At 39.9% G+C, this 11,197-nt stretch overlaps 1 long non-coding RNA gene across 1 annotated transcript; it reads right to left on the bottom strand.

Moving 5' to 3' along the window:
- Nucleotides 1–5,027: 5,027 nt before the first annotated feature.
- Nucleotides 5,028–10,750, bottom strand: LOC130743269 (uncharacterized). Its single transcript, XR_009021409.1, has 3 exons — nucleotides 9,638–10,750; nucleotides 9,217–9,333; nucleotides 5,028–7,680 (listed from the first exon to the last, which is right to left on the bottom strand). It is a non-coding gene; the product is annotated as an uncharacterized LOC130743269 (long non-coding RNA).
- Nucleotides 10,751–11,197: the final 447 nt, after the last annotated feature.

Below are 11,197 nucleotides of genomic sequence, written 5' to 3' on the forward strand. Positions count from 1 at the left end.
TGCATATTGCTGCTGAGATATATTCTGCCTCTGCAGTTGATAGAGCAATTGTTGATTGCCTCTTGCTTGCCCATGAGACTAAATTGCTTCCTAGAAATTGACAATTTCCAGAAGTACTTTTTCTCTCTGTTCTATCTCCAGCATAATCAGCATCACAATAACCTGAAAGCTTATACTCTGATGTTTTCTTATACATCAAGCCAAGGTTAGTGGTGCCTTTCAGATACCTTAGGATCCTCTTAACAGCAGTTAAGTGGGTTTCCCTCGGATCTGATTGGAAACGAGCACATAAGTGAACACTAAATAATATATCTGGCCTAGATGCAGTTAAGTATAGGAGTGAGCCTATCATACCACGATAGAGCTTCTAACATACTTTACCACTTTCATCTTCTTTCTCCAGAATGCATGTAGGATGCATTGGAGTCTTGGCCACTGTAGATTCCAGCATATTGAACTTCTTCAGAAGTTCTTTAGTGTACTTGCTCTGATGGATATATGTTCCTTCTGGTGTTTGATCAACTTGTATTCCCATAAAGTACTTGAGTTCTCTCATCATGCTCATCTCAAATTCAGCCTGCATCATGTTAGAAAATTCTTTGCATAGAGATTTATTAGCAGAACCAAATATAATATCATCAACATAGATTTGCACTATTAAGATATCATCTTTGTAAGTTTTGCAAAAGAGAGTTGTATCTACTTTACCCCTTACAAACTCATTCTCCAGGAGGAATGAGCTGAGTCTCTCATACCATGCTCTGGGAGCTTGCTTCAGACCATAGAGTGATTTCTTCAATTTGAACACATGGTCTGGTTTCTTTTCATCTTCAAAACCTGGGGGTTGATGAACGTAGACTTCCTCTGATATATATCCATTTAGGAAGGCACTCTTGACGTCCATCTGATGTAGAATTATGTTGTGATTCACTGAGAAAGAGATCAACAGTCTGATTGCTTCTAATCTTGCTACTGGAGCAAATGTTTCAGTGTAGTCTATTCCTTCCTGCTGGCTGTAGCCTTGAGCAACTAGCCTCGCCTTATTTCTGACTACATCTCCTTTCTCATTCAACTTGTTTCTGAACACCCATTTTGTTCCAATTACATGGACACTCTCAGGCTTCTTCACTAAGCTCCAAACATCGTTCTTGGAGAATTGATTCAATTCTTCTTCCATGGCCAGAATCCAATCCTTGTCCTGAAGAGCTTCATCTATGGACTTGGGTTCAATTAAGGACACCAATCCTTTCAGACTAAGCAAGGTCTCTTCAGAGGGTCTGAAGGCTGATCTGTTTCTGACTGGTTCGTCTTTGTTGCCCAGAATCAATTCCTTAGGATGAGCTGCAGTGATTCTGCTCTTCTTCAGAGTTTGTGAATCAGAGGGACCAGCTTCTTCTTCTGGTTCATCTTCCTCTGGCTCAACTTCCTCTGGAGCTTTGCCTTTGTCAGAAACATTTATGCTCATATCTGCAAACTTCTCAACTAGCTTTGACTGGTCAGAGTCAAGCTTATCGTCAAATCTAACATGAATAGACTCTTCAATAGTCTTAGCATCAGTATTATAAAATCTAAAACCTTTAGATCTTTCAGAATAACCAAGTAATAGACATTTAGAAGACTTAGCATCAAATTTATGCAATCTATCCTTAGTGTTAAGAACATAACAAACACAACCAAAAGGATGAAAATAAGAAATGTTGGGTTTTATGTTCTTCCACAATTCATAGGGAGTCTTATTCAGAATTGGTCTCACAGATTCTGTTCTGAATGTAACATGCTGTATTTACTGCCTCTGCCCAAAAGACCTTAGCCATGCCAGTTTCTTGGAGCATGGTTCTAGCCATCTCCCGAAGAGTTCTGTTCTTCCTTTCAACAACACCATTTTGTTGAGGAGTTCTGGGACAAGAGAAATCATGTGCAATTCCATAGGAATCGAACAGACTCTCAAACTTGTCATTCTCAAACTCTCCACCATGGTCACTTCTGACACGCACAATCCTACAAGCCTTCTCGTTTTGCACTTGAGCAATGAAGGTAGAGAACACAGCATGAGACTCATCCTTGCGGGTTAGAAACTTTACCCATGTCCAGCGGCTATAGTCGTCAACGATGACCATCCCATATCTCTTGCCACCTATAGACTCAGTTTTCACTGGTCCAAAAAGGTCGATATGCAGAAGTTCCAACGGCCTTGAGGTTGAGACAACATTCTTTGCCTTGAAAGGGACTTTAGTGAATTTGCCTTTCTAACATGCTTCACAAAGAGCGTCTGAAGCGAACTTCACATTGGGTAAGCCCCTGACAAGGTTTAGCTTGCTCAGCTGAGAGATCTTTCTCATACTGGCATGCCCTAACCGTCTATGCCATACCCACTACTCTTCATTAACAGAAAGAAGGCACTTCACATTCTGAGCCTCCAACTCAGATAATCTAATCTTATAAATGTTGTTCTTCCTCTTGCTGTTAAACAGAACAGAGCCATCGATCTGACTTACAGCCCGGCAGGACTTTTGATTAAAGATAACATCATAAAACTTGTCAGCTAATTGACTTATAGACAATAAGTTATGAGTTAAGCCGTCTACCAATAACACATTATCAATGCATGGACTACTATCTACACAAATAGTACCAGTACCAACAATTTTACACTTTTCATTTCCTCCAAAGCCAACTTCGCCTCCAGGCTTTTTTAGCTCTTGGAACATACGCCTTTCTCCCGTCATGTGACGCGAGCATCCACTGTCCAGATACCATGATTGGTGTTTCAGTGGAGCTATCAAGGATATCTGCAACATAGATAATCTTGTCCTTAGGTACCCACTTTCTGGGTCCTTTCTTGTTAGTTACCCCAGAGGTTCTGATCACCTTGGGTGTCTCAACATGATAATGTAAAGGAATTTTTGCATGATATTTAGACATGGAGAAAGATCCCTTTTTAAGAGAGGTTTTAGAAACTTTAGCAGGTAAAGGATCAGGCAATATGGTACCAGAGGGAACAAAGCATTCATACAAAGATTTAGCTTTAGACACAGAGGGCTCATTTCTAATTGGTTTAGAATAGCCAATGCCATGCATTCCATTTCTGCTTACGCCATAGATCATTGAAGCCATTAAGCTTCTATCTACGCTTTTAGCCATGAATCTTTGAAAATACTTTTCATACTTAGATTCATTTCTACAATCAGAGGCATCACAAGCAACTATTTCTTCTAACTTAGCGATCTGGTTCTTAAGCACAGAGTTAGAATTGATCAAAGCATGATTATCATTTTTCAAATCAGAAATAATTTTCTCATGTTCAGAAGGAGTCTTAGAAACAGCAGATAAGTTCTTTTTCAACTTCTTATGCTTAGATAATAAAGAGTTATACTTATCCATGATGTCAGACAAAGCATGTTTCAGTTCAGAGGTAGAGAAAGAAGCGAATACCTCATTTTCATCGTCTGAGTTAGGATCTCCTTCTGATTCTGAGTCAGAGTCAACAGCTTCCTTTGACTCTGCTCCTTTGTCTTTGACAATAGCCATGAGTCCTTGGACTTGACCATCAGAGTCAACATCCTCTGACTCTGATTCATCAAATGTCACCATCAGACTCTTCTTCGTCTTGAAGTACTTCTTTGGCTTCTTGTCCTTCTTCAATTTTGGACAGTCACTTTTGTAGTGCCCAGATTCTTTGCACTCAAAGCATGTGACTTCCTTAATTGATGACTTCTTCTGGCCTGAGGATTCAGAATTTCCTTTTGCCTTTCCAGAGCCTTGTACTTGCTCTGCCTGTGCTTCCAGATGCGGTTGAGTCTCTTGGAGATCAGAGTCAGCTCATCTTCATCAGAATCTTCTGATGCTTCTTCAGATTCTTCTGCTTCAGCTTGGAGAGCCTTTGACTTCTCAGCAGCTTTAGCCTTTTCAGATTTGGATTTCAAGGCTATAGACTTTTTCCTCAGATCTTGCATCTCAGAACGCTTCAGCTCATGGCACTTCAGAATGCTAATGAGTTCCTTTAAACTCATATTCTCGACATCTCTTGTGAGCTCGATTGATGTCACTAAAGGCATCCAGCTTTCAGGAAGACACCTGATGACCCTTATGACATGATCTTTTGTTGTGTAGCTCTTGTTGAGAGGTCGTATGCCAGCTACAAGCAACTGAAATCTGGAGAACATTTCTTCAATTGACTCATTTGGCTCCATGATGAAGGATTCATACTTTTGGATCAAAGACAATGCCTTTGATTCTTTAACTTTCTTGTTTCCTTCATGAGACATCTTCAGAGATTCAAAAATGCCTTTTGCAAACTCACGATCTGTAATCTTCTGGTACTCTTCATAAGAAATAGCACTTAGAAGAATTGCTCTTGCTTTGTGATGTTGTGAGTACAGCTTCTTTTGATCTGCAGTCATCTCTGACCTTGGGATCTTCTTGCCATCTGCATCAATTGGACGCTCGTAGCCATCCACAATAATATCCCAGAGATCTGCATCGAAACCCAGAAAGAAACTTTCCAGTCTATCTTTCCAATATTCGAACCTTTGACCGTCGAACATAGGAGGCTTTGCATTGTAACCATCTCTTTGAGTTTCACTAGTGGTGGCAGATATTGTTTTTCACACCGGCCCGGATCACTGAACACTGTTAGGTGTGGTAATCAGAACTTGCGCTCTGATACCAATAGAAGGTATGAAAAACGGTAGAAAGGGGGGGGTTTGAATAACGTTTTCAAGATAAAACTTCCACCTTAAAGATTTTAACAAATCTTTTCGAGAATTAAGTGCTAAAGATGAGAGATAGAAAAGCACACAAGGATTTTATCCTGGTTCACTTGATAAATCACTCAAGCTACTCCAGTCCACCCGTTAAGGTGATTTCTTCCTTCTTAGAATGAAGGCAATCCACTAATCAGGTAAAGTGTTACAACTGCACTTGAAACCTACAAGTGACTAACAATTACACTGACTTAGCTCACACTAAGATTCACTCTCTTAGTCTTCTCTAGGATCCGATCAACCTTGATCTCCTAAAGGAACTAAACAAACTGTTTATCAAAGAAATGTTTACAAGAGATTTGCTTCTGAAAAGCTAATAGTAAACACAATGAATTTCAGATGAAAGAATGCTTGAAGGATTTTGAATATAGCTTGTGCTTGTGTAAATTCTTCCAACCACATTCTTCAAACGTCAGCCTCTATTTATACTCCAAGGATTAGGGTTTGAACGCTGCATGGAAATGCTACCGTTGGAGGGCAGTTCTGGAAATTCCAGCTTCTGCTGTGGCTGAGAACGTTAGGTAGGTCGTTAGGATGGTACAGTTGCTTTTGTACTTGGATAGTGACTTGACCTTTAAACCTAGGAGACTTCTGATCAGGGGAATGCTTCATGTTGGAACTTGTGAAGCCGGTTGATCAGAGTCAGAGGGAAAGCACAGATCCTCTGACCGTTGTATCTTCTGATTCTGAACTCAGAGGGAAGTACATGGTCTTCAGAGTTTCTTGCTTCTGGACATCAGAGTTTCCACTAATCAGCTTCTGGATCTTCAGAGTCTTCTACAACATCAGAACATCTGAACCTTAAGTGTTTCTTGGTTATCAGAACTTCTGGATCTTCAGAGCTTCTAGTGACTGAGTCCACCTCAGAGTTTGTGTAGCTTCAGAACTTCTGAAGCTTTTCCACTGTTCATATTGAACATGGTCAATGCGAAAGCGTTGCTTGGGTCACTCTTTATGCACAGTGCTTCTGATTTGTGTGGGATTGAATTGAGGTCAGAGCCTGTAAATAGCACACTCAGAAAAACACGTTAGAGTACCATAATTGTTCATATCAAAAGGTTAACTTGTAATCATCAAAACATAGAGTTGTACTACTAGATCAAAACTTGATCTTACACTTAACAATTCCACCTCAGAAATCACATAACCTATGACTTCATAACTTCTGAGAAGATTACTTAAGATTTTTCGAACATTTAAATCTCTTGACTAAGTCTACCTCTACTTGGAGTAATCACGCGAACTAACCAATTAATGTCTATACGACAATCATCACTTCCAAAGATTTAAATCTTAATCCTTTACAATCAAGTGCTTATCATAAACTTACCTACCAAACTCGACTAATCATTGATCAAATCTAATCAATCTTCCTATCATAGTCCATGCCAGCTGTGATTCCGAATATCACCCCCTCAATATTAAGTTGATCAGGCTCAATATCTTGGCGATGAAAATTTAGAAAAACTCACTAGTAAGGCCAATGAGTCTATCTCATAAAATAGTCATAGAGTTTATCTCATCAAGTAGTCATATCTAATCTGAGATCATCTCTTAATCTATTCAATCTCTAACATTTACATCTGGAAAATGATATACCTTAACTCCTGAAACTCATACAACATTCCATTAGGATTCATTCTTAGCTTCTACCTTTCTTACCAACTCGTACATGTCTAAGACAAACTTCAAGACTTAGAAAACTTCTCTAAACCCTATATAACTTCTATAGTTAAATACAAACAATAGTCGGAAGAATGTGTCTTATACTCATCCCTATTACTATCAGAAGCATAGCAATCTCTGTCTAAAATACCACATGGCACTGCAGGAAAATAACAATGACGATTAAAGTCTTGGTGGAAGCAGTAACCCCCAAGTGAAAAACAAGCAGTCGGTGCAAGACTACTTTCTAGGCTTAGCGTGTTATTCTAAACCTCGTGTACTCCTATAGTTTAAACACGAGCAACAGGCAAATAAAGTCTTAATAGGTGTAATAACTGTAAGGTCAAAGCTCAAACAGTATAACTAAGTTAGGTGTGTTGCACACGCTACGAGAGTAATGAAGCGAATTATACTAGAATGAGAAAGAATGGTTAGAAGGTTATCATCGTTCGGTTTAGTTAAACCAACAGTTAGTACTAATCATAAGATAGCTTTTCCATAACTATACAATATGATTAAGCAATAACTTCAATCAATTCTAAGCGAAAAATCGATTGGCAGACAATCAATTTTTACTCTTTGCAGAGTCACACAACCTAGCACAGAAGACCTATTCCCCAAAGACTCCCGAAAGACTCGACAAGCTCTGATACCACAATGTAACACCCCGATTTCGGTGGCGTCACTTTAGTAACCAAAAATCAAGTAAAGCGGAAGAGTAGATATTTTTTTTCATTTTGTTTAAATAAAAAGACTTGTCGAAATAAAGACTCAACTCAATCGCGATTAACAGGGACTAACATACGATATAAGTACAACCCTCGCTGCAACTAAAAACATCGTCACGAGTGCCCTCAAGTGACTGGAAGTAACATGAAGTAACTAAAAGTATTTCCCAACGGCAAACAAGTGCGACCCATAGCCAGAGTCATAAGTTTTATAAATACAGTCCTCCAAGAAAGTAAGTCAGTCCAAAACAGCCTCCAAAGGACCTCCTACATCCGACAAACTCCCTGTGATCCTCATGGAAGAGAACAACACAAAAGGCTAATAGTCGGGGACCTACCCTGCCCCAAAATAAGAAATGAAAATCAGAGTTATGACAACGAAACCCGATATACTACACCCCTAACATCGAACCTCATCCGATCCTGCATGAAGTCCGGGTCCACGTCGAAGGCTCAGTAGCAGTCATTTCGCTCCGGGTCTTCCCCGAACGACGAAGCATCACGAAACAATCCGTCAACGGCATCTGACAAAAAGGGCATACATAGCCCCCCAAACACAGGTAGCACGCGCAAGGGTCAACTTACGGAATATAGTATAGAGAGTACAAGACAACAGGTAAAGTATAAGGGGTATATATATATATATATGTTGTATATATACATATAAGTTCTGCATTGTCTACCCTAAGGTTTATACATAGCATGTTATCAAATCACTAATACAATTCAATCATCAAAACACATAACGATGTTTATCAACATTAAATCATCAAAACACATAACGATGTTTATCAACATCAAATCATCAAGATCTCAACAAATATAGTTAGAGTGCTTGATATGTCAATGCAACGTCAATTCAAAAGGTTCCGGAAGAAGTAGGATGGGCACGATCGAGTAAGTCCTAACACTGGCATTGTGTCGACCATAACCCTCGGGTGTCACTTACAACCTTGACATAGCCGGATCAGTCCTAACCCTGTGGGTCGACTTTTGCCTCCGCTATGCCTGACATCAACAGGTCGATCCTAACCATACGGTCGACCATATCCCCCATCGAATGCCCGAGTTACCCGAAGGCATGCTGTACCTGAAGGCATATACTGTACCCGAAGGCATATACTGTACCCGAAGGTATATACTGTATACTGTACCCAAAGGTATATACTGTATACTGTACCCGAAGGTGTATACTGTACCCGAAGGTATATACTGTACCCGAAGGTAAATGTCAATTCTGCGACAAAAGACAGATAACTATAAAAAGAGTGTAATCACCCTCGATGACTTCTTGAGTCATCTGACTCTTTAAATTTCGATGGTCAAAAACTGCTCAGCGAGCGGAAGAGTATAAACATACTCAGAAACTTATGAGCTTCCCCAAAACTTCGATTCGGCGACACTTCTCATTTTCCAAAACTAATATCCAAATCCTAGAAGTTCATTTGAGATCATTAACATTTAATTAAAAGAGTTTGAATGTTGTTTAAAGCATTATGGAATTTCTTATGAAAATATTTTCTTTCCAAAACTATAAGTTCAAAAGATCCCGATATCCCCAAAATCCCATGAGAAGGTCTTGAAACCACAAAAGAAGACAAGAGTCTGGACCTCAGTTCGTCTTGTCGAGATAAACCCTTAAGAATTCGCCACCAACAGGGCATAACTAACGGTTATTCCTCACATTTTGGTAGTCCACGAATAAACGATATAAATTGCACCATATGGTCAGCATATTCCAATAATAATTGCATGTTCCAAAATAATGTGCACAAGTATTCACATAGCCTAAGATTAACCATTTAATCACTTAGCAAGTATGGCATGTGAATCAAGTAATTGCGGTAAAACATAGCCATGTCCTATCCACTAGGAAGCAGTAAGACGGAAACCAGTAAACGGCCGAAGCCTCTCAGAAAAAGGAGACACACGCTCATATTAGTTTCACACGGCCAAAGCCTCAAAACATTTTCTCCAGTCAAAGCGATAAAGAAACATAAATAAGCAAGTCGAAATTATCGACGCCTAAAGCATTAGCTAGTAGTGTAAGTTGCCCTTACCTTAGCCAATTCTCATACTAACTGCAATTCCAATCTTAACACATCTTTGCTTTCCCGTGTCGGTTCGCTTCCTTTTATTCTTTAGCTTCGTCGTCAAGCGCTCTCGTTATTCGCACCCTTCATAAGTACACATAACGTAATTACTATTTTAGTTAACCTACTAACTAAAGGTCTAAAGCTACGACTTCAGGCAATTGACTCGAAGCGAACGCATGTTAAACGACTCTTTCTCAGTCCACAGCTACATCAATTAGTAGAGTACTTATCTCCTTTTGAAATGAAAACTATTTTATAAAACAAATCGCAACTCCTCCCTAATCAACTGTTAAACTTCAATTTTCACAATAACATTGAAAATATTTATTTTTCTTTAAAACTTGCTTACTCGATGCTAAAACATATACAAGAGTTGAAGACTTACGAAAATTAAGTTTTAGAAACTTGTCTGCGAAGGGTCGCGAGAGAAAGTTGCGGCTCACGGGGTTGATGGAGAAACTGTCTCCGGAGACACAAAGGAAGGTTGTTCCTTCATCCTTTCGCAGCCAGAAACTCAACGGCGCTGTCCGTTTCCCCAAAGAGTCGACGGTTTGCCCATAAAGTTTAGCCGAAGGTCGACGGTGGTCGTCGGGGTCGTCGAATAAAATGACCCAAATATGAAATTGAAAATAGTATTTCGCTCTCCTCACGGCAAGGATCGTAGCAGTATCCTCCGTCTTTTCATCGGTCGTCGGAGTTGACCAGAAAGAGCTCCCGAAGGCGGCAGCGGCGGCGGTCAACAGCGACGGAACGACGATCCGGAACATGGGTTTTCTTGTGGACATTGCAAGGGTTCCAACGGTACTAACCTCGCTGTGAACGGAGGTCCGAGTACACCGGAATCGAAGAGACAAGTTGGCGGGTCGGCGGCGTAACTTCGCCTCTGTTTTCACGTTCCTTCTCCTCTGTTTTGCTCGAGTTTTTCATGGTCTTTGAGCTCATGGTGGTGGCTTGCTGAAGCTCGCTGTGGTTGTTGTTGGTGGCTGTCCGGAGCGGCGGTGATTGCTCAAACAGAGGGGCTCTTTGTGGCCATGGGTGTGGTTGCTTGCGGTGGCGAAGAGCTTGTGGCCGTCCATGGTGATTGTCGTGGTTCCTCTGTTTTGGCTGAAAAGGGTTCATGGTGTGGTTCATGTGGTGCGTCCATGATGGGGTTGTGGGTGGCCTCGGTGGCGTTGTTGTCACGCGTGGGAGGAGACATGAAGAGCCAAGATGGTGGTGTTTTGTTGCTGAGAAGACGTGAAGAAGAAAATGGGAGAAACAAAGGTGATGATGGTGAGCTTGTGCTGCAGCAAAATGCAAAGAATTTGAACATGAAGGAGTGGTTATGTTGGTGAGTGTATGTGCTGCAAGTTGAGGGCTTGATGCAGCAAAGAGAAGAAGAAGAACGTTAGTGTTAAAGGAGAAGAAAAGAAAATGGATGTGAAGGAGAAGGCATGTGTGGTGATGTCGAGAGTGAGGGTGAGTAAAATAGAGGGAGAGTAAGTCAGATGATAAGAATGAACTGAGGGATAAGGATTGAGAAATAGATATTTTAGGCAAGATATTTTGGAAATCAGTACGAATTAGTTTAGATACCGAATGATTTAACTCATAAGGTTAAGAGAAAAGTATAAAATGATATATTATTATAACAAAAAATTATGACGAGCTTAATTAAATAATAAAATATAAATTATGATTACTTTGAGCAAATTAAAATGATCCATGAATCAAGAAATGAGTAGAAATTAAGCTAAAGAATAATCGTTAGATTATTAGAACAAATATGACGTTGTCATATTATACAATTAAGCTAAGTATCATTCCATAAAAGGTCGATACTTGCTCTGGAATATTTTTAAATGAGAAAATGGCTTGAACAAAGTCTGCTTCAAAATATGCCGCAAAACTACTTTTTGCAATTAACGTCGGATGGAGAAACTTCCTTCTGAAGAAAGATTGGAAA

This window comes from Lotus japonicus, chromosome 3, assembly GCF_012489685.1.
Source record: "Lotus japonicus ecotype B-129 chromosome 3, LjGifu_v1.2".
Lineage (NCBI taxonomy): Eukaryota > Viridiplantae > Streptophyta > Magnoliopsida > Fabales > Fabaceae > Lotus > Lotus japonicus.